General features: G+C 51.4%; 1 protein-coding gene and 1 long non-coding RNA gene across 11 annotated transcripts in view; one reads left to right on the top strand and one right to left on the bottom strand.

Annotated features, from left to right (window-relative positions):
- Positions 1-19,572, top strand: part of EPN2 (epsin 2) — an 81,600-nt gene that overhangs the window by 15,284 nt on the left and 46,744 nt on the right. The window contains exon 1 of one of the 10 annotated variants that reach the window (XM_036073483.2): positions 11,460-12,004. The exons of the other annotated variants lie outside the window; for them this stretch is intronic. The gene's annotated coding sequence lies outside the window, so the exon portion shown is untranslated. Of the gene's footprint in view, positions 1-11,459; positions 12,005-19,572 lie in introns of those variants that run through there. 10 annotated transcript variants of the gene reach the window in all.
- LOC144381184 (uncharacterized) lies at positions 3,534-15,058 on the bottom strand. Its single transcript, XR_013446041.1, has 3 exons — positions 13,533-15,058; positions 6,811-6,918; positions 3,534-4,158 (listed from the first exon to the last, which is right to left on the bottom strand). It is a non-coding gene; the product is annotated as an uncharacterized LOC144381184 (long non-coding RNA).

The raw sequence follows: 19,572 nt of genomic DNA, 5'->3' as shown, positions 1-19,572 counted from the left end.
ACCGAGGACCAGTAGCACTGCGTGCACTTCGGAGGCTTCCAGAGAGGGCCACACCGGCCTCTCTGGGCCTCAGTTTCCCCATCTGTGATGTACATGAGAGAGTAGGACTACGCGATACCTGATCCGCCGCCCCAGTGCTGTCTTCCATTCTGAGGTAGGAGCAGCGGTCGAGCCGGCGGCTGTTCTGGTTGCTGAATGTGTCTTTTCCCTTTGGTGACGCTGAGCCCATGATGAGATGTTGGTGAGGTGGGTGGCAGCCCGTTCTTACCACACACTTGATTGCCTCTCTCTCCAGAAGTCCCCAGAAGAAGGCACAGGCCAATTCCCTTAGGAAACCTGTTTGCCTGAGGTTCCCCAGCTCACTCTGATCCAACCCAGAGAATGGGTCTGGGTCGTGGGTCAGCTGGCTCACTTCAGGGAGACCTGTGACCTGTCAGCGGCTGGTCATTTCCTTCTGGGGCCCTCGGCACTGGCGCCGCATGGGGACAGGCAAAGGGGTTAGGTGAGCGGGTCTCCCACGCCGGGGGAGGGTCCCTGATTCTCTGCCCACTGGTGTTACGCTCGCCTGGCCAGTTAGTGAGCCAGCCCCCCGTGAAGAGAGGTCACTTTCCCACAAGACCGCCTCTCCCGGGAGGAGGGCAGGCCCTGCTCTGTGCTGCCCCCCCCCCCCCCGGGGCCTGGTGGTGGCGGGTGGCTTCAGACACACTTGTCACTCTGAGGTTTGCATTTGTGTGCTGCATTACACTACCAGCCGGTGGATATTTAAGGAATCTTTTTGATAGAAATTTAAAAGCTATTCTGAAGGGTTTTGGTGGTGTTTTTTCAAATTGGAAGAAGGAAATCCATTTAAAATTTGGAAAGGGGAAATGTTCCTCTTCAAAAGAAAAACCTCATTCTGTAACCCACTGGCTTCTGAGTCGAGCTCTCAGATTTCTAAAAAAACTGCCCTGTGAGGCTCATGGAAATATCATTTAAATCGGTCCGCCCCAGGTTGCTCTCCTTCCGGGAGGTCATATGGAAATACGGTTTTGCCTCTGTTTTTGTTGAAGATGAGAGAGTGCACTACCTCGTTGATTTGGCATCTTTTGAGCACTGAGTCACTTCACAGGGAAATTTCCAGACAAATGAGTATCACCCCTTTGGGGGCCAAAGCCTGTCCTCACCTGCAGCTTTTGTTCTCCGCTTTCCCTGGCTGGGCTGCAGGTGGGGAGGTGGGCTGCCTGTGGGTGAGCTTGCTCTCTGCTGGGGCCTGAGGTCGGGCCTCCCCTCGCCCCGGAGTGCCTGGAGGAAGAGTCCCTGGTCTCTGCCACGGGCACCTGGGGCCCGTCCCTGTGCGGCCTGCGTGCTCTCTTCTGGCCTCACCTCTCACTGCTCTCCTCTCTTCACTTGCCACGCTGGGGACCGAGCCATTCGTTTGGCTTGGAGTGCACTCTGCCTGCCGCTCGCCCACCTTGACCACCCCCTTGCCTGGTCCACACCTGGTCTGTACCCTTTGGGCTTCCATGGTAGCGTATCAGCTGTTTCCCTGCTCCCCATGGGTGGTGTCGTGAGCTCTTGGCAGACGGGTTGTATCGGATCGATCCGCATCCCCCAGCACTGTTGCTGCTGCCTGGCTGGTAGCCCGTGCTGAGGACTCACTTGCTGCACAGTTTGGGGGGGCTCCTAGCTTCTTGTTCTTCCTTCCCTTCGCCCCTGGTGATCGGAGAGACCTTCTCAGGGCTCTGCATGGGGTGGCGTGGAGCTGGGGGGGGAGGGCGGAGTAGGGATGGGAAGGTGGGGATGGGGGTGCACGGATCTCTGGGCAGTGCAGGGGAGAGTTATGGACAGTTGGGAAAGGCCACCACGGGCCATTTGCAGCCTTCCAGGTGTGAAACCTGCGGAGCCTGGCAGAGACTGCTGCAGGGCTAGCTGCTGGAGCCTGCCCTTCAGCTTTCCGACTGTGGTGGGGGCTCTAACAGATGGACAGGCGGAAGGACAGAGGGCCTGGCTCACGCTCACTCCTGTGCTGCTCAGGCCACCGGCATCTGGGACCTGTCGACCAACGGCTTTGATTTTTTTTTTTTAATGAGGATAGGGCTTACATTTTTTTTTTTTTTAATGTTCTTTGGAATAGGCAACACATTGACATAGGTCTAAAATAAAAAGATATTAAAGTATCCTTTGAGAGATCTTGCCCTTCACCTCTGATCTCATCTGCCTTGTTCCCCACCTCCCTTCTCCTTAATAGATAACCCCTTTTAGTAGTTTGGATATCCTTTTAGTGTTTTTTAATGCAAATAAAACAAACACAAACTTACAAACTTATATCCTTATTTCTCCCTTTCTGTTCGAGAAAAGGGCACACTACACATACCCTTCTGCACCTTGCTCTTTGACCCACCACTGTAGCTTAGAGACTTTTCTATGTCAGTACTTGGAGAGAGTCGTCATTATCTTTCAGCTAGGTAGGATTCCTTTTTTTTTGAGGAACAAAAGCTGTTTTTCTTGTTTTATTTTGTTTTCAGTCCCATCCCCTAGGTAAAGGCATTCAGGTTGTTTCTGGCATCATGCACCTGCATCCAGTAACCTTACCTGTGTATCCTTTCCGGCACGTGCAGGTGGACCCGAGGGTCATGTCCCCTGGGGACATTGCTGAGGCAGAGGGTAAACACGTTTGTGGTTTTGATTGATTTTGCCAACTTGCCCTCTGCAGGTTCCATTTTGTACTTCGATCAGCAAGTGTGAGTGCCCATTTCCCCACAGCCTCGCCAAGAGGAGGTAGAGTCAGATGTTTGGATTTTTGCCAATCTGGCAGGTGTCAAAAGTATCTCCATGTAGTTTTGTTTTTGTTTTTGTTTTTTGTTTTTGTTTTTGTTTTTTACTGGCTGCTTGGAGTTTATTTTCCACTTGGTGCAAGGCACATGGTTATAGGGTGTCAGGAAGGCTTGTGTGTGGCTTGGATAGTAAAGAGTGGGGTTCTCTCAACTTCCTTTTTGGTGTTTTGCTATTTTGATATAAAAGAGCCCAACTGCTTCTGCTCAATGTAGTTTTGATTTGCTTTTTTCTGAAGTGTGAGCCGATTATGTCATGTGTTTAAGGACCATTTATAGTTTCATGTGGACAGTTCTTTTCCCGTTTTTGGGGGGGGTTATTGATTGTTTATTTCTCAATTTCTGTGAGCTCTGTGTGTTTTTGGAAGATAGTTCGTTGTGTTGTGAGTTGTAAAAATTTCTCAGGCTAGGAATTATTTCGATCTCGCCAGATTCTTCAAGTACTTCCCTCCCAACCCCATCTCCTGTGTTTAAAGGTTCAGACTGTGGCCTTGGGACAGAGTCTGGTCTCTATTGGGTCAGAACCACAACCCTGGCTTCCTTCCAGGATTTTGTTAATTGACCACAGACATGTTTTCAACATGAACATACAATAGTGTGGAAGCATTTTGAGTCTGTATGGGGATGGGCCACTCGATGCTGTGAACCAGCCCCTCACGTGTCTGTGGCCTGACACAGCAAAGGCTTATTTCTCCTCATGCTGTGTGTCCAGTGTGTGTGGTTATTGTAGTCATTCACGGGCCCAGGCTGATGGAAGCACGCGGTTTGTTTGTTTTGCTGTTGTTGTTGTTGTTGCTAACGACTTTATTAATATATACCATGCAGTAAAGTTCACTTGTTTGAAATATACAGTTCAGTAGTTTTGCGTATATTCAGAGTTGTGCAACCATCAGCACAGTCGTATTTTATAACATTTCATCACTCCTCAAAACATCTCATACCCATTAAGCAGGCATCCCCTCCCCCCCTTCCGTCAGCCTCTGGCAACTGTCAGCCTCCTTTCTGTCTGTGGATTTGCCTGTTCTGGACATTTCGTATCAATGGAATTATGCAGTATGTGACCTTTTGTGGCTGGCTCCTTTCATTCAGCGTATTTTCAAAGTTCGTCACATTGTAGCATGTATCTGTACTTCATTCCTTTTTAAGGCTGAATAATATTCCATTTTATGGCTACACCACATTTTATTTACCCATTCGTCTGTCGACGGACAAAGCTGTTTCCACTTTTCGGCCATCATAAGCAATGCTGCTGTGAACATTGGCACACAGGTCTGTGTGTGGACACGTTTTCGTCTCCCTCGGGGAGATGAGGAGGCGCCATCTTGAAGGTCTCCACCATCACCACCATCTGGGAAGGGAGTTTGGGGAATCACACACTGGCTTAAATTTAAAGTGTTTGACAGAAAAACACCACATGTCACTTCTAGCACATTTTATTGGCCGGTGCCATGACTGACCTTAGAGGGGGTGGGGAAACGCAGAAGGACCTGACCTGGAAATACTTGGCGAGTAGACTCATTAATACAGAGAAGAGCAGTGGGCATTCGTGGGACCCAGGGGAGCGAGTCCGTGTGGACAGGTGAGGCCGGGAAGGGTTCATCAGTAAGGCGGGAGCTCCAGGGTAGAAACTACCTGGAACAAAATGTGTCGGCCTTGAAAGCTGGTCAGTGAGAAGACCTCAGATCCTCCAAGGAGCGGCTTGGGAGTGAGCGTGTGATGATGCTCTGGGAGAGGAGAAGGGCAGCCTCACGGGACTAACCTGAAATCGGCCCGGGGGAAGGACTGGGCTCGCCCCGAGTTTTCACAGGGGGTGTTGTGGCTCAGCGGTAGGGGCACAGACCCCACCCCAACTCGTGCTCTGTGTTGCTCACCCCCTTGCTTCTCACCTATAAAATGCCTCCCCTGCAGAATTCTAGCACATAGTAGGCACAGTTAGAGCTGCGGTGGCCAAGTGCCTGTCCCCTGGCCGTCCCCAAGCCATCCCCAGGCCTCTGGTTCATGTTTTCCTTGCGAGGCATAAATGTGCTGAAGGACTGCCCTGTTCTCACGGCCTGGTTATCCCCAGGGTGGCCGAAGGGAGGAGGAGGTTGGTGGTATTGACGTGGCCGAGGAATATTCCGAGGCAAGTAAACAGTTCTTCCTCAGCCTCTGGCGCAACACATTTCTCAACTGGAGTGTTTTCTGGGCCCAGGAGAAACTGGGCAGATTTGTGTACGCACCCAGCCAGCCCTCCGTGCTCGAAGCGCCCCCTTTTATTATTTTTCTAAACAAATCAGGACAATGGCAATGTAAACATTGTTTGAACAAAAGCGTTTGGCTAATGGAGATAAAACCAAAAGGAAAATAACAGCTTTAATTTCTTTTTGGCTTTTGTGTTTTGACATTTGGCAGCCTACTTTAATCTTTTAAGAATTAAAAAAATGACATGGTTTGCAGACTGCTGTTTGTTTTTGCTTGTTCAATTTAGTGTGAAATTGACTCAGAAATCCCCCCCCGCCCCCCCCCCCCCCCCCCCCGTCCGCTTGGTCCTATTTTACTCTTCTTCTGAGTTGGGGGCGGGTGGCGAGGGGCCCCGGGCTTGCCAAGCATGTGGACAAGCATGGACACCGGTGGAAGCAAAAGCTTTCGCCTCAGTTCTTACAGCCTGTTCCTGCCCACTGTCTTGTGGTGTCTCGCGGGCTGCCATTCCATTTTCCAGAGAAAACTGAGATTCAGTGAGGGGACTGAGCAGTGGCGGGGAGATCTTTCCACTCGGCTGAGCCGTGTCGTGTTTTATATTCTGTCAGAGCATCTTGGCGGGTGGGGAGGGGGGTATGGAGAGGAGCACAGAGACTGGGGGGGAAGCGTATGAGCAGGTGCCCTGTGGAGTCATTCATTCCTGTGGCAGATGTATGCCAGGCGCCGTGCCAGGCCCTGTGAGGCGGGCAGCAGTGTGGAGACAGTCGGGGCCTCTGTGCCCCCAGAGCTGCAGTCCAGAGGCCGTGGGAGGAAGGAGGGAGAAGTGCAGGGAAAGCCGGAAGCCCAGGCGGGCAGCAGGTGGCAGATCGTCCAGCAGAGGATCCCCAGGGAGAAGGGGGGTCGGGGGTGATGGGTTCAGTTTTGTCCTGAGACTGGGGAGGAAGTAGCATATGCCCAGAGGTATGGGCCGTGACGCAGCAGGTCTGGGAAGTTCCATGTGGCCTCCCTCGCGAGGGTGTCTGAGCCACTCCTTGGTGTCATTAGGAGATGGCCTGGCTCTCCCAGTCACCCGCTGCTGCTCATGGCACCCAAAAGCATGCTTCTTGCCACATCCTCTGGATGCTTCTCTGTCCCTGTTGATTAGCGTCACTTCCCGAAGCTCTCCCCTCTCCTGCACTCACCGCCTCCCGCCCCCCCCCCCCCCCCCCCGCACTTACTGGACTTCGCCCATTGACTGCTAGCCTCTTTCTGAGTTACATCCCAGCCCCTGATCTACCCTATTCTCCCCAGGTCCTCTCAGGTGCCCCTCCCAGAGGAACATGCGGACCCCAGTACCCCCTCCCCAGCCCTAGGTGCTGGCTGTCACTTGCCACTGTGAATATACCCAATTGTAAGTGTGAATTGTACATGTGAAGATGGTGAATCTTACGGTCTACGAATTCTCTCTCAAAAACAGAACAGCCTCCCCCCCCCCCCCATGCCTGTTTACCGGCACCTCCAGCTACATTTGGTTGTTTGAAATAAAACTGCCGGTTCTGCCTCTTTCCTTCTCCTGAAACCTGTAAACCGTTCCCACCTTTATATTCTCTTAAGGGTGCCTCTGTCCTCCTGGCTACTCCCACCCCCACCTGTCGCACCCCGCACAGACATGTGGCCATCGGGTTGATTCTCCTGCTCTGCGTTTATGTCCGAGGTCTCCTGCCCTTTAGTTCCCCTGCTGCACTCACATTCAGGCCCCAGTTCCCCTCATCGCCTCCCTTGGGGGCTCTAAGTGGTCTTCCATCTGTCTCACCCTCCCTTGTCCCCACCCTGGCCCTCTCACCCTGCGCTGCCTGGTCAGGGTTCCAGAAATACTCTTCTGACGGCGTCATTCCTCTGCTCCCAGACAGAACAAAAGCCAGCTTCCTTAGCTTCGCTCCAGCAGTAGTTCCTAAAATAATTGTAAGTGGTACGCAGTTGAAGTTACTCATTTTAATAGTTATCTTAGAAATGCCGTAGTACTATGGCAGTTGAGAAAGTTCAACATGGAGTTACCATGCGAACCAGCAAGTGTACTCCTCAGTGCCTGCCCAGGAGAGCTGAGCACGTACGTCCGTGCAAACACTTGGACACAGATGTTCACAGCAACACTATTCATAATAGCCAAAAAAGGGGGAAAACAACCCAGATGTCCTCCAGTGAAGTAGATAAATAAAACATATATCCATATGGTGGAAAATTATTCAGCCATAAAAAGGAATGAAGTACTGATAATGTAATGCAACACAGGTGAACCTTTAAAATATGTTAGCTGAAAGAACAAGACACAAAAGGCCAGAGGTTGGATGATTTCCATTCATACGGAACATCTGGAATGGGCAAATTCCTAGAGACAGAACGTCTTAGACAGAGGCCAGGGGAAGGGGGCATGGGTAGTGACTGCTGACAGGTACAGGGTTCCTTCCGGGGGCGATGACCATGTTCTGGAATCAGCGGTCATGGTAGTTCAGCACTGTGAATATACCCAATTGTAAGTGTGAACTGTATACTTGAAGATGGTGACTCTTAGGCTCTGAGTTCTCTCTCAAAAACGAAACAAAAAGGCCCCCCCCCTTCCAAAATGCCATAGCCGTGATCCCTGATTTCATTATATTACAGTGGGTATTTGAGTTTAAAAGTAAATGGATTTAAAGAAAAATAGTAAACGTATAAGGGTAATTCAATGAGACAGTTCCTAAGACGTGCCTGCCATGCAGTAAGTGCTCTGTGTTAGCCACTATTATTATTACTATTATTATTACTATTATTATTATTGGGGGGATATGGCAAAATCTTGAAAATGAATAACCATAGTTGGCAAGTCCAGATCCCCCCGCCAGCCAATTCTGCATCCCACACAGCCCGCTGTCTCAGTGCGCTGCCTAAATGGCCTTCTCCCCCCATGCACTTGCTCGTGCCTCTCATTCTTCAGCAGCATTGCCTCAGATGCACCTGACGTATCCTGCAGCTGGCCCTGATCTTCTTGTTGGAGCGCCCAGTTTGTAATCTGCCTTTGCTCTACCCCCAGCTCAGACCAGAAGGCATGTCTTGTGCTTCTCTAACAACACCCCGCCCCCCACCCCCGGGCCTGTGGGTGTTGTTCTTTACACACTGAGTGTGTGAAGAGTACTTGTTGAACCTGGTATCAACTCAACCATTAATATGTCTGCTCTGTGACGATAAAATGATGTTACGAGTTAGGGCAGCACAAATATTTTTAAGATATGCAGAGAACATGGGGCGCCTGGGTGGCTCAGTCGTTAAGCGTCTGCCTTTGGCTCAGGTCATGATCTCGGGGTCCTGGGATCGAGCCGCACATCGGGCTCCCTGCTCGGTGGGAAGCCTGCTTCTCCCTCTCCCGCTCCCCCTGCTTGTGTTCCCTCTCTCGCTGTGTCTCTCTCTGTCAAATAAATAAAATATTAAAAAAAAAAAATGCAGAGAACTTTTGCACACCCTGTAAATGAACTGAGCTGTTCTACCCTCAGGAACATACTCTGGAACAGCTCTGCACATGTGTCCCAGGAGACACAGGCACAGGCCAGACTCCAGACGTATTCATGATGGCGAAAATTTGGAAGTAGTTTGGATGTCCATTGACGGGAAAGTGAGTGGGTGCATTGTTAAATACAAACATGAGGTGGGTAGACCGCAGCTCACCATGCGGAGCGATGTGGATGAGTCTTAGAAACGCAGTATTGAACGACAGAAGCAAGTTATGGAAGACTGTATGTTATTTGGTTTTATAGCACTTGTGGTAAAATGATCTTCTTTTGTAAAAAGCAAGGAGGAACCCAGAACCCGAGCTGTGTGCCTGGGGCAGAGGAAGTAGGGAGGGGAAGGACCCCTCTGGGTGGGCATTGCGGTCATGTTCTAGGCCTTGAGGAGAATGCGGGGGTCACAGGGGCTCCTTGGCTTGTGCCTCACATGTGGTTTGCACTTAATTCTTTTATGTGCATCCAATAGTACATAATAAAAATTGAAGCAAACAAAAGGAACAGCAAGAAGACATTAGGGCTGGCTCATGCCTTTTCTGGGGCAGACTCTGACATTTAAGAGTTAGAAGGAACATTTCCTCCTAATATATCCAGTCAGTATTGCAGAGTAAATAAAACGCTGGGAATGTCTCCAGCAGAGGAGGGAGGAGGGAAATAATATTTTTATTCTGTACCAAAAAAGGAAGTTTACCTTTCAGCATTGTGACCCTGTCTTTTCTGAGTGGTATTTCAGATAGCGACGGCAATTTCAAAGGAATAATGCAGACTTCTTAGGTTGTTCAAGTTGATGTGACTCATTTAGTAGGAGACATGATTATAGCCAAAGAGATATCATCTCTTAAGGATGTGAGTTCTAAAGAATACATTTTTAAATTTGAATTTTATTTTATTTATTTTTTATTATCTTTTAAGTAGGCTCCATGCCCAGCGTGGAGCCCAACTCGGGGCTTGAACTCACAACCCCGAGATCAAGACCAGAGCTGAGACCAAGAGTCAAGCTCAACTGATTGAGCCACCCAGGTGCCCGCCCCTAAAGCACATTTAAAAAAAAAAATAGTTTTGGAGTTTCTGTGGTATTTCCTGGCTGATTTCATTGTATCACCAGACTGTAGAACCGTAACACATTTCCAGGGGAAGCTTTCTTTGAAGAGCATTAAAATCCCTATCCTGGGCTGGCCGTGCTGGTAGGAGCTGGGAAGGCCAGGGTCTGATCCTGGTATAGCGATGAACTGCTCTGGGCCTCGGTGAGTCCCGAGGCCCTTCCAGCGCCGGCATCTTTGCCTCTGCTTGCTTGGCCCGGTGAGCCGGCTAGGGAGAGGACCTCCAGCTGAACATGGTTGGGGGGAGATAGGAAAAGAATTGCTTCTCCACCATCTTCTGGCTTCTTCCACATGTAGGCAAGGGGTGCCTTGCTAGACTTGCAGCTTCAGCAGGGACAAATTCATCGCTGTCATGACTCGGCGCTGGATGGGTGTGAAGCCAGAAGGAATCCCAGAATGGGACCAGATGCCAGAGGTCTGGGATCAAATCCTGGTCCTAACCCCTGCCAGCAGTGTAGCTTGGGCCAGTTCCCGAGCCTCTCTGTGCCTCAGCTTACCCCTCTGTAGAATGAGGGTGATGATAATTGCTCCCTTTAGGACCGTTAGGAAGATTTCATGAGGACACATGTCTGGTCTTAGAACGTGCGTGCGTATGGTCAGGCCTCAGTATTTGCTGGGGCCTCTTCTCTTTTCTGTTGCTATTCTTTTTTTTTTTTTTTTTTTAAAGATTTTATTTATTTATTTGACAGAGACACAGCGAGAGAGGGAACACAAGCAGGGGGAGAGGGAGAGGGAGAAGCAGGCTTCCCGCTGAGCAGGGAGCCCGATGTGGGGCTCGATCCCAGGATCCTGGGATCATGACCTGAGCCGAAGGCAGACGCCCAACGACTGAGCCACCCAGGCGCCCCTTCTGTTGCTATTGTAAGGCTATCCTAGGGCAATTACTGGTATCAAAGAATGAGCCCATCTGAGACCTTTCTTGGAAATGCCAGCCGCAGAGGGAAACAGCTGGAATGGTGACCGTGTTTAACGGGGTGTCTGTGTGGTCAGGAAAGAGGTGCCTGGACCTGCCACCCTGGCAGACCAGAGCCAGCCAGCCCGTTTTCCCCCTGGAGGCTTCTGCGGGCTTTCCTCTCCTGCTTTGGAAGTTCTCTTTGAGTTGGCCTCAGGGACATGCCAGGTTAACGTCCTCCCCTTGGTGGTACCGGGGAGAGGAAGCAGATATTTTGGACGCCGATGATTTGCCAGTGTCTCCCTAGGCAGCTGCTCGCTGCAGCCGCCGGGTGTGGACGTAGAGGCTAAGGAGAGCTCATCAGTCTGCCTCAGGCCTTGCAGCCGGAAAAGGAAGGATGCAGATCCATATGGTCGGAATAAGAAATCCCTGTTTTAGCCCTCGCATGCTGTCCGGGGCTGGCCGGCTTGGCTCCTGAGCCCAGGCTGTCGGGGGGCATCGAGTGGTCTCTGCTCTGCAGCTCCCATGCTGCCCTGTGGGGGTCCGGGCTCAGGCGACTCTCCGCTCTCGTGAGGTGAGCACCCACGAAGCTCCAGGCACAGCAAGTCCCTGTCCTCAGGCAGCTTATCGGTGGGCACTGAGTAAGTGGGGGAGAGCAGCTGTTTTGAACGCCCGTGATAGTGAGCAAAAAGGGAAATGGGAACTGGGAGAATGGCCCCTGGGGTGTTAACTCCAGTGGTCTCTGAATAGTAGACAGGATCAGGGATAATTTTTAAAATGTTCTTATTAGTTGCCCCTGGGTTGAGCCAGCGCTCACTGTGCCAGGCTCTGTCCCAGGCACAGAGAAGAGCGAGGTGAAGATAGGCAGGACCCTGCTCTCAACAAGGGTCAGGGGGGCACAGGGGATAAGCGGGGCACAAGCAAGAAAATGCCCAGTAGAGAGCGGGGCTCTGCTGAGAATTGAAGCTGGTGACGAGACAGGGAGGCTGGTGGTTCCGGGCAGGCGATGTGGAAAGTGGGCTCTAAGTGAGAAAGCCCGTCCAGGGACGATCATGGGAAGAACACAGACAGAAGAGGCAGCAGGCGGGTAGAGTGTGCGGCAGGGGCCGGTTTGTGGTACAGGGTTCTCTGAAGTGACAGGGAGCAGATTGTCCCAGTAAGAAGGAAAGTGATTGAAGAAGAGGGTCCAGCACACGGTGGCAGGAAGGAGTTAACGTCTCGTCCTTCCCCCAGAGTAGCCCGGGCCCAAATTTAGGATAATTTGGCCTCTCCTTTTTCTCCTTTTGCTGAGGTGAGGCTGTCCTCTGGTCTCGGAGACTCTGGCCTGACCCCCTGGCTGCTTGGGGTGGGGATGGGGCCCCAGGCCCAGCTTCAGGGTCCGCGCACTTCCGACGTCTGCAGAAGTAAGTCCCCAGCTGTCCACAGAAATCTGCCGCGTTCCTTCACAGCCGTGGCCAGGAGAGTCCCATACGACCTCCCGACAGCCCGACAGCTGTCCGTGGAAGGGCAGAGGTGAGCAAACCAGTCGTTTTCCTCCTGGCTTTGCTTTTGTACTTAAAAGGGTGGAAATACCCGTTCCGTCCCGCACGGCTCCTCTTTGCAAGCGTCTTGAGCTCCTCTTGAGAGAAGTGTTAGGTCACCGCTGTGCCTGAAACCAAGTCTGTGGGGTCTTGGCCGAGGGGACTCCTAGCTCACCCTCGCTTTGCTTCCGCTCTCTCGCTGGCTCCTGAGGAGATGGCGACAGCCCAGGACTTACTGCCATCACAGTGACCGGCCAGGGCTAAATTAAGCCCCAAATCATGGGAATTCTAAATTTTCCCATGCAGCTCTGCATTTTTTTCAAACGTCTCAAGCTGGAAAATTGTACTGATCAAAGTGTGTGATCCATAGCTGGGCCTGCCCTATGGTGTGGGTTGGGTGTGGATAGCCGTCAGAAGCCCCCTTTCTGCGGTTCCCAGTCCCTGGGTGGCATCGCTGTCTGTTATTAGTGGGTATTTCTGGTAGCCGAGTCACAGCGTGTTAGAAATAGGGACTCTCTAGCCCAGGGGTCACATACAAGCTGCCTTCCTGGGAGGAGGGAGGGGTTCTGAGGGTGGCGTTTCACACTTCCAAAGGCCCAAGGGAAGCCCTACTGTTTTGCCCACCATTGAGCCCTCCATAGACCAAGAGAAACATCTGCCACTAGGCTTGTGGCCAGAATTCTAGCCCTGCAGTCAGTGACCTTTGGCTGGGGCTGGCCAGAAGCTTGGGCTCCCCGTGACACCATGGAGTTGGCAGGGGATTGAGCCATTGGTCACAAAGAGGGTCTTGGGAATTGAAGGGTTTAGGGAGAGCAACTGGTCTACCCCATCATTTTAGAAGCAAGGAACCTGGTCACTGGCTTGCTTGGTGCCTCAGAGTGGTCACAGCTCTGGACTTAGGTCCCTGGTTTCCTGTCTCCTGATTCTGTGCATCTACAACACCACATTGTTTGCTTTTTGGCATGATTTTTTAAGAATGCTGTCCATGACTGGTCATTTGCGAAACTACTTTGAAGACTAGAAGAGAGGTGGGGAGCAATAAAGAATTCTTTTTTCCTTTATGGCATGTGTATGCATCACCATGGTCCACCTGTCAAGGTGTTCGATCCTTGACCCTGCAAGAGAGGCACAGCCCGACACACCCTGTCCCTAAATCAGAGAGTGAAACTAAGTGGCTGTGTCAGATGGAGAGTGCAGCCGGAATGACCAGGACAGGTCTCCTGACCCTGGTTCACGTGATGTATATGTGTGTATGTGTATATATACATATATATTTATATTTATTAAAAGATTTTATTTACTTGAGAGTAGCGCGCATGAGTGTGCAAGCAAGGGGAGGGAGAGGGACAAGCAGACTCTTCACTGAATGTGGAACCCCATGTGGGGCTCAGTCCCACGACCCCGAGATCATGACCTGAGCGAAAACCAAGAGTCAGATGCTCAACCAACTGAGCCACCCAGGCGCCCCCCCCCCCCCCCCCCGGTTCACATGACCTTTAAAAATGACCGCATTTCAATACCTGTGTAATCTGCACCCACAGGCTGCTCTTCTCCGAGAGTCCATGCTCGGGGCACGTTGGTAAAGAAAGATGAAATTCCTCGTGTGTGTTTTCAGTACTTCTGCTTTTGGAAAAATTAACACACGAACAGGTAAAGTCACAGGAGGCTGACTTGTTCCAGGGACTGTCGGATCCTGGCAGAGGCTGCCCAGGACGCTCTTTGCGGCACACCCTCCTGCCTCGTGGGCGGCCTGGCACTGCCCAGTGTGGGGGCGGGAGTCCTTCACCTCCTCCTGGTGGTAGGTTAACTGATCCCCCCCCTTGGGGCTCTTCCTCCCCTAGAAGGGAGCGAGGAAAAGTGCAAGGGGCAGTTTTATTTGACCTGCTTTATCATCTGGAAGTCAAGTCTAAAATGTTTCCCCTCCAAATCCTTTGAATGCAACAGGCTTTGTTTTTCTTAAGTCCCACTTTTTGGATGGTGATGTAAAATTTGATTTCTCCGTTCAGTTAGTGAAGAGAACATTCCTTTTTTTTTTTTTGGCTGAATCTCACCATTTTTCTGGTGAAGGTAAAGGGTGTTTTTTTTGTTTTGTTTTTTCCTTTTCACTTCTCCCCTCTGCATGAGTGGTGGTTATTAGGCTCTGGGTTACTGCTAGCTTGGCTGATGCAGACTCATAATAGTCCTTTCTCTTTAGTCTGAAATGATTACTGTGGAGAAGAATGTGGCACTGTCCATATTGTCCTAACTGGACCGTTGTCTTCTGGGAAGCCGGCTCAGTTTGGTCATGTGAGCTGTGGTCTCATCCACCCCGACTGAGCCTCCTTGTAATGGTCGTGGTACCCTTTTCCCCAGTAGGAAGGTGGAGATGTTTCCTCACTCATGGATTGCACGCAGAGGAGGATGAAAGCCAACTAATCAAGGCTTGCAAAGTGTTTCACAAACTTACTGCTGTTTATGTGTGTCATACGGTGACACCCGGGCACTCGCTTCAGGATCCTCGGATGTCACTACGGGAGCTTGGAGTGTCAGTCACATGCCCTCAGTGCTGCCCCCCAGGTGCCGTGTGTCGGGCGTTCTGGGCAGTCTCCCCAGGAGCTTCTGGAAGGTGGCCAACAGTGGGCCACCCTGGCGCAACACGGCAGGAGGGGCGGCAGTACCTACCCGTTCGCGTGGCTCTCCCTGTCACCCAGAGAAAAATGAAGTGCATATGAAGTCATGGGAGGCCTCCAGGCACAGATGGTGTGAGCTGTCATCTGGGGGGATGATTTTCTCATCAGTGCGCTCAGTGATACTTCCTGATCTTGACTGGATTGTCCCAGGCAGTATTGGTTGACCTGTGCCTGGTTTTGGGGAGTAGGGAGAGACGATTGTTGCTCTGGCCTCATAGCTGGTCTTTAAGCCTGATGAGGGTCCCCAATCCCTGAAAAGCCACTGCCAAAACCTCCTTAGGGATGTGGTAGAGACCGCAACGGACAGGGTGAGTATCCCGCCTCCGTGTTCCCGAAGTGCAGCGGCCGAGGGACCTGCTGGGCTTTGAGCAGGGACCCACCTGGACTGCCCTGAAGCCGGAGAGAGCCTCCTCCTCCTGTCAGGATTGGGAACTCTTAAGATTCGGAAGGAATTTCCCCACCCAGTTCCACAAACCCCTGGAGCACATTTTGATGGAATTCTTCTTGCCTCCAGGGGCTCCACTCTGGCCTTGGAAGTTTGTTTGTTTAGTTTTGTTCTGTTGGCTGTTTCATTCAGCCTATTTCCAGTCTCCAGTGTCTTTTGAATTCTGCTTGGGTTTTCAGACTTGCCAGAAATTTTCTTCCCTGGCTTGCCCCTTGCAAATATGATGATCCAGCTCTCTCTCTGTGGTCACCGTCATAAGCCGCTCTGAAAAAGGGTGATGCGTTGCCAATGCCGTCTGCATTTTGGGGAGTGACGAGCCTCCCTGGGAAGGACGCAGCTCCTCGGTCAGCCTGAGGTGACAGGCCAGGTGTGACCCAGGAGAGTCTGGTTGGTATCCTTGCGCTACTACCTGAGGCCTGCTTGGAGGCTCAGGGGATGCACCCTTGCAGTACATCTGGTGTCTGGCTGCTCTCAGGCTCCTTGCACAGCCCTCGGTGCTGTAGGTTACAGATGACCACGTTGGCACCTGCTGCTGAGATGTGCAGAAACGGCTTCCGGCACAAGCGGACCCAGAGGCTCCAGCCATGTTGTCTTGCTCCTTCTCCTTCCCTTTGCTCTTTGCTTTCTTTGGCGTCACCTTTAGACTTAGGGAAACCCTGGCCCATCTGGTGGCTTTTGGCAGCCCAGGCTGGACTGTCCACTCGCCCCTGATCTAGCCACCGTAGCTGGGGGCCTGCGGTACTCTGATTGGCGGAGCCTGGGCTGGGCCTGCACCTGGCCACCTCCCCCATGGAAGACCAAGGATCTTTCTGAGACAAGGGGATATGGGTGTTGCAAAGACAGAGACAGCAGATTCCGTTTCCAGGACAGAAATGAAATTTCTTTGGCTTAAAGAACCTTTTCTAGTACTGGGGCCTGAGTGTAGAAAAATGAGTGTTTCCTTCTATACTGAAGAGACTGTGGCTTTTGATGTGGAGTCTCCAGAGCTCCCAAGGGCCTTTAGGAAGGCCTGACGGAAATGTGCATTACCCATGGTGAGACTTCCCCAGCCCAGCCAAAATGTTCAGTTTCTTTGCCGTTTCTTGGCTTTTATCAACTCAGTGAGGTTACTGGTGGTTATCACGTGCATCAGAAGCTTTGATTCTTAATAAAATGAATGATTAATACAGTTTCAGAACACGCTCTTCAGGGCTGGGGCTGGAGTGGGAAGGTGAGGTGGGGGCCCCTGGGCATCCCATTCCAGGGGAATCATGGATGTCCTGTGGCTTCTGTGCAGAAGAATGTGTTTGCTTTGAATAGAATCCCAACTTGTCTCCATTCAGAAAATATTTAAAGTTGTAACAGACTTAATCGCTTATAATGAAATGGTTCTAAGTAATTCCTGATGATAGAATGCAATTTTTAGTTTTTTAATTTTTTAAATTTCTTATTAGAGCAAGCACAGGTCGGGGTGGGGGTGGTGGAGAGAGAGAATTTTAAGCAGACTCCACGCCCAGTGCAGAGCCTGGTGTGGGGCTTGATCCCACGACCCTGAAATCATGACCTGAGCTAAAATCCAGAGTTGGACGCTTAACCGACTGAACCACAGGTGTCCCTAGAACTCCCATTTCTGAAGGCATTTCTAGTTACTAATGTTCTGATGGCATTTGTCCGAAGTTGTTGGTATGTAGTTTATGAAAATGAGCCCCACCCTTTCTTTTTTGCTATCTTGGTCTTAAACATTAAACAAAGTTTATTTTTCCCTCTTGTTTTGGCATCCCCCACTACCCCCTTTCCTCCCACCGTCCCCATATCTGAGTGGAAACTCCTTAATAAAAGACTGGGTGTTTGGGAGCTGACCACAACTTCCCCGGCTTGAGTGAAGAGTGCAGAAGGTAACACAGGATCCTGTGCTGGTTAGTTCAGGCTCCCCAAGCTGGAAAGGGAAGAAAACTGGCAGATTGAGAGGGAAAGTCCGGAAGGCAGAGTATGCACACCATTCAGAAAAGCAAGACCAAAACAAAACTTAGGTTCTGGAAATAGCACAGGGTGGATACTTGAGGATGGAGTGTGTTCAGGCCTGGCTTTTGGGAGGGAGTGCCTGACAGATGTTTGCTGGGGGAGGAGATGTTTAGGTGTTGACAGCCCAATCCTGAGGTTGAGGGGGAGAAGTTTTAAAATGGGAAGGGCGAGGTCTGAGGTCCACAGGGACAAGTACGACGGAGCCGCCCACGTCCCTGTCTTCAGTTGGAGCCGCCTGGGGGAGCCTCTTGTGCATGCAGCCGGGGCTGTGGTCCTGTGGTCTCCCGCCCAGTCACGTGTCACCAGCTTCTCTCACGGCCGGAATTGGAGGTGTCCGTCTCCACAGTTTCCAGTGAGGTGCATCACCCGGTTGGCCTTGCAAATGGTTTTCGTGGGGGGTGCCTTTGGTGTCCCTTCTCCTGTCGGGAATTTCTTCTCCCGAGATCTCCCCATTCTCCCCGTGGGCCCATTCTGAAAGCTGCTCTCGTCTATAGCTTTAAGAAAATGACCGGTAGCCATTCAAATTATACAGGCTTTATATATTTTTCTGACTGTAAGGAACGTTTGGTTACCTTTTTCCTTCTTCTTAAGGCCTAAATATTTCAAAGAGACTGCTGACAGATGTCTTTGCAAATTGAGCCTGTTAGAGAAAACCCCTGCCTAGGTCCCCAGCCCCGGTTTCTCAGTTGTTTGGAGTTTTCCCAGCCTCTGTCTGGCAGGGCAGAGGGCACTCCGGCGCTTGATCAGACGAATTGGTGCCTTTTCTTTGCCACCAAAGGCCTAGGAGGCTTGGTGGATGCCCCGGCTGGGCCTCACGGCCTCTCCCTGACCTCTCCCGAGGAGGACACTGGGTTCCAAGGTGGCTGGACAAGCAGAGCCTGGAGCATCGTTTCTCCCTCAGGAAATTGTTCTGGTTTTTTGTTTTTGTTTTTGTTTTTTTCATGATATTTCTCACGCTTTGAGGCCTTTTTACCTTGAGGACCATTTGCTGTCATGCTTAGTCAGAGCTGCTTCCTGACCTGGAGGGGGGTGGCCGAGGATCTCTTCAGCGGTGGACCCCAGCTCCTCCTGCTTCTCAGAGGGTGGGACGGTCGTATCTGCCGTGCACCAGATGGAGTGACAAATGGAAGTGCCTGGTGGTCTCTGGCACATCGGAGGGCCCCTGCGCAATAAGTACACCTGAATTTGATGAGCATTTGCACTTTAAGCTGGGCGATGCTCATTAAAAATCAAAGTGTTCTTTTTTGCTTTTCGAGGCCCACCCCATCTCTGCCAGCAGTGAATGTTGCTGTGAATGAAAAACCGAACTAAATCAAATGTGCAGGTCACCGTGAAAATTTTTATCCCTGGTCCTTTGACAGGCTTTAGAGGATTTATGAGAGCTGGCCAGATCCGTGGAGAGGCAGAATATGCCTGCCTTCTGCCGAAGCCCCGTTCTGTGGCTTCAGATGGAGACAGAATTCTTGGCATATTTGGGGCTGGAGTGAAGGCCTTGTTGGCCATAGCGGATATATGGATTGTCACCAGGACGAAATTTTATGGGCTCTTATTTGTATGGTCGTATGTGATAAGTGATCATTGCGTTTCCTGTGGCTCTTCCCCCCCCCCCAGCCCCAACCACTTAGGTTTACTTATTTTTTGATGTTCCCGTTGCCTGTCCGAGGCTTCAGATGAGGAAGGAGGGTGCCATCCATTGTTTCTGAGGCAGAAGCAGCACAGCAGCTTGGTGGAGCGTGAGGGCCAGTGCAGGAGGAGGGAGGAGGCGCCCCCCGCCCACACCCTCCACAGGGCTGCTTTGGAGGAGGTGACCTCAGTCAGCTTGACCTCGTGACTTGAGGTCCTCGGGCTCCTCATCTCTACCTTCCCTGGAGGGTTTTCATGAGCATTAAATGAGGTAGAGCCTGGCCCCAAGGCTGCCTTGGCTTCCGCACAGCCGCAGCCAGAATAGCCCAGAATGAGCCCAGCAGGTGGGAGTGGGGGATGGGCAAGGGGAGGACGCCTGCTTTGTGTCCATACTCTGTCCTGGGCGATCCCTGAGTCTTCTGGACCTCCGTTTCCTCATTTCATAGATGAGGAATAATCTACATTAGCATTTCCTCCCACCCCTCAGGTCTTCTCAGCTTGGAAGACATACTGGGAGTGATTTCTGGCAGAAACTCCTTCCCGTGCCTGCCTTTGCAGCCGCCAACAGCCAGCGCAGTTGGTTGTTCGGGCTTTGCGTCCTCAGATCCCCTGTGTTCCCCTCTGTCCCCTCCCAGTCTGTGGCCTTCCTGAGGCCAGGGACGCTGTTTTTAATCTGTTTTCGTAAATTTATTCAACAGCATTTGTATCCACATCAGGCACGGTGTTGGGTGCTGGGTGGTCATTGGTGAACAAGACCAAACCCGTGGACCAAAGCCGATTGTCAGAGATGTGGACCTCACTCTAGCTCAGTAAATGTTTCTT

This window comes from Halichoerus grypus, chromosome 2, assembly GCF_964656455.1.
Source record: "Halichoerus grypus chromosome 2, mHalGry1.hap1.1, whole genome shotgun sequence".
Taxonomy (NCBI): domain Eukaryota; kingdom Metazoa; phylum Chordata; class Mammalia; order Carnivora; family Phocidae; genus Halichoerus; species Halichoerus grypus.
This window is presented reverse-complemented; position numbering and strand designations above follow the sequence as displayed.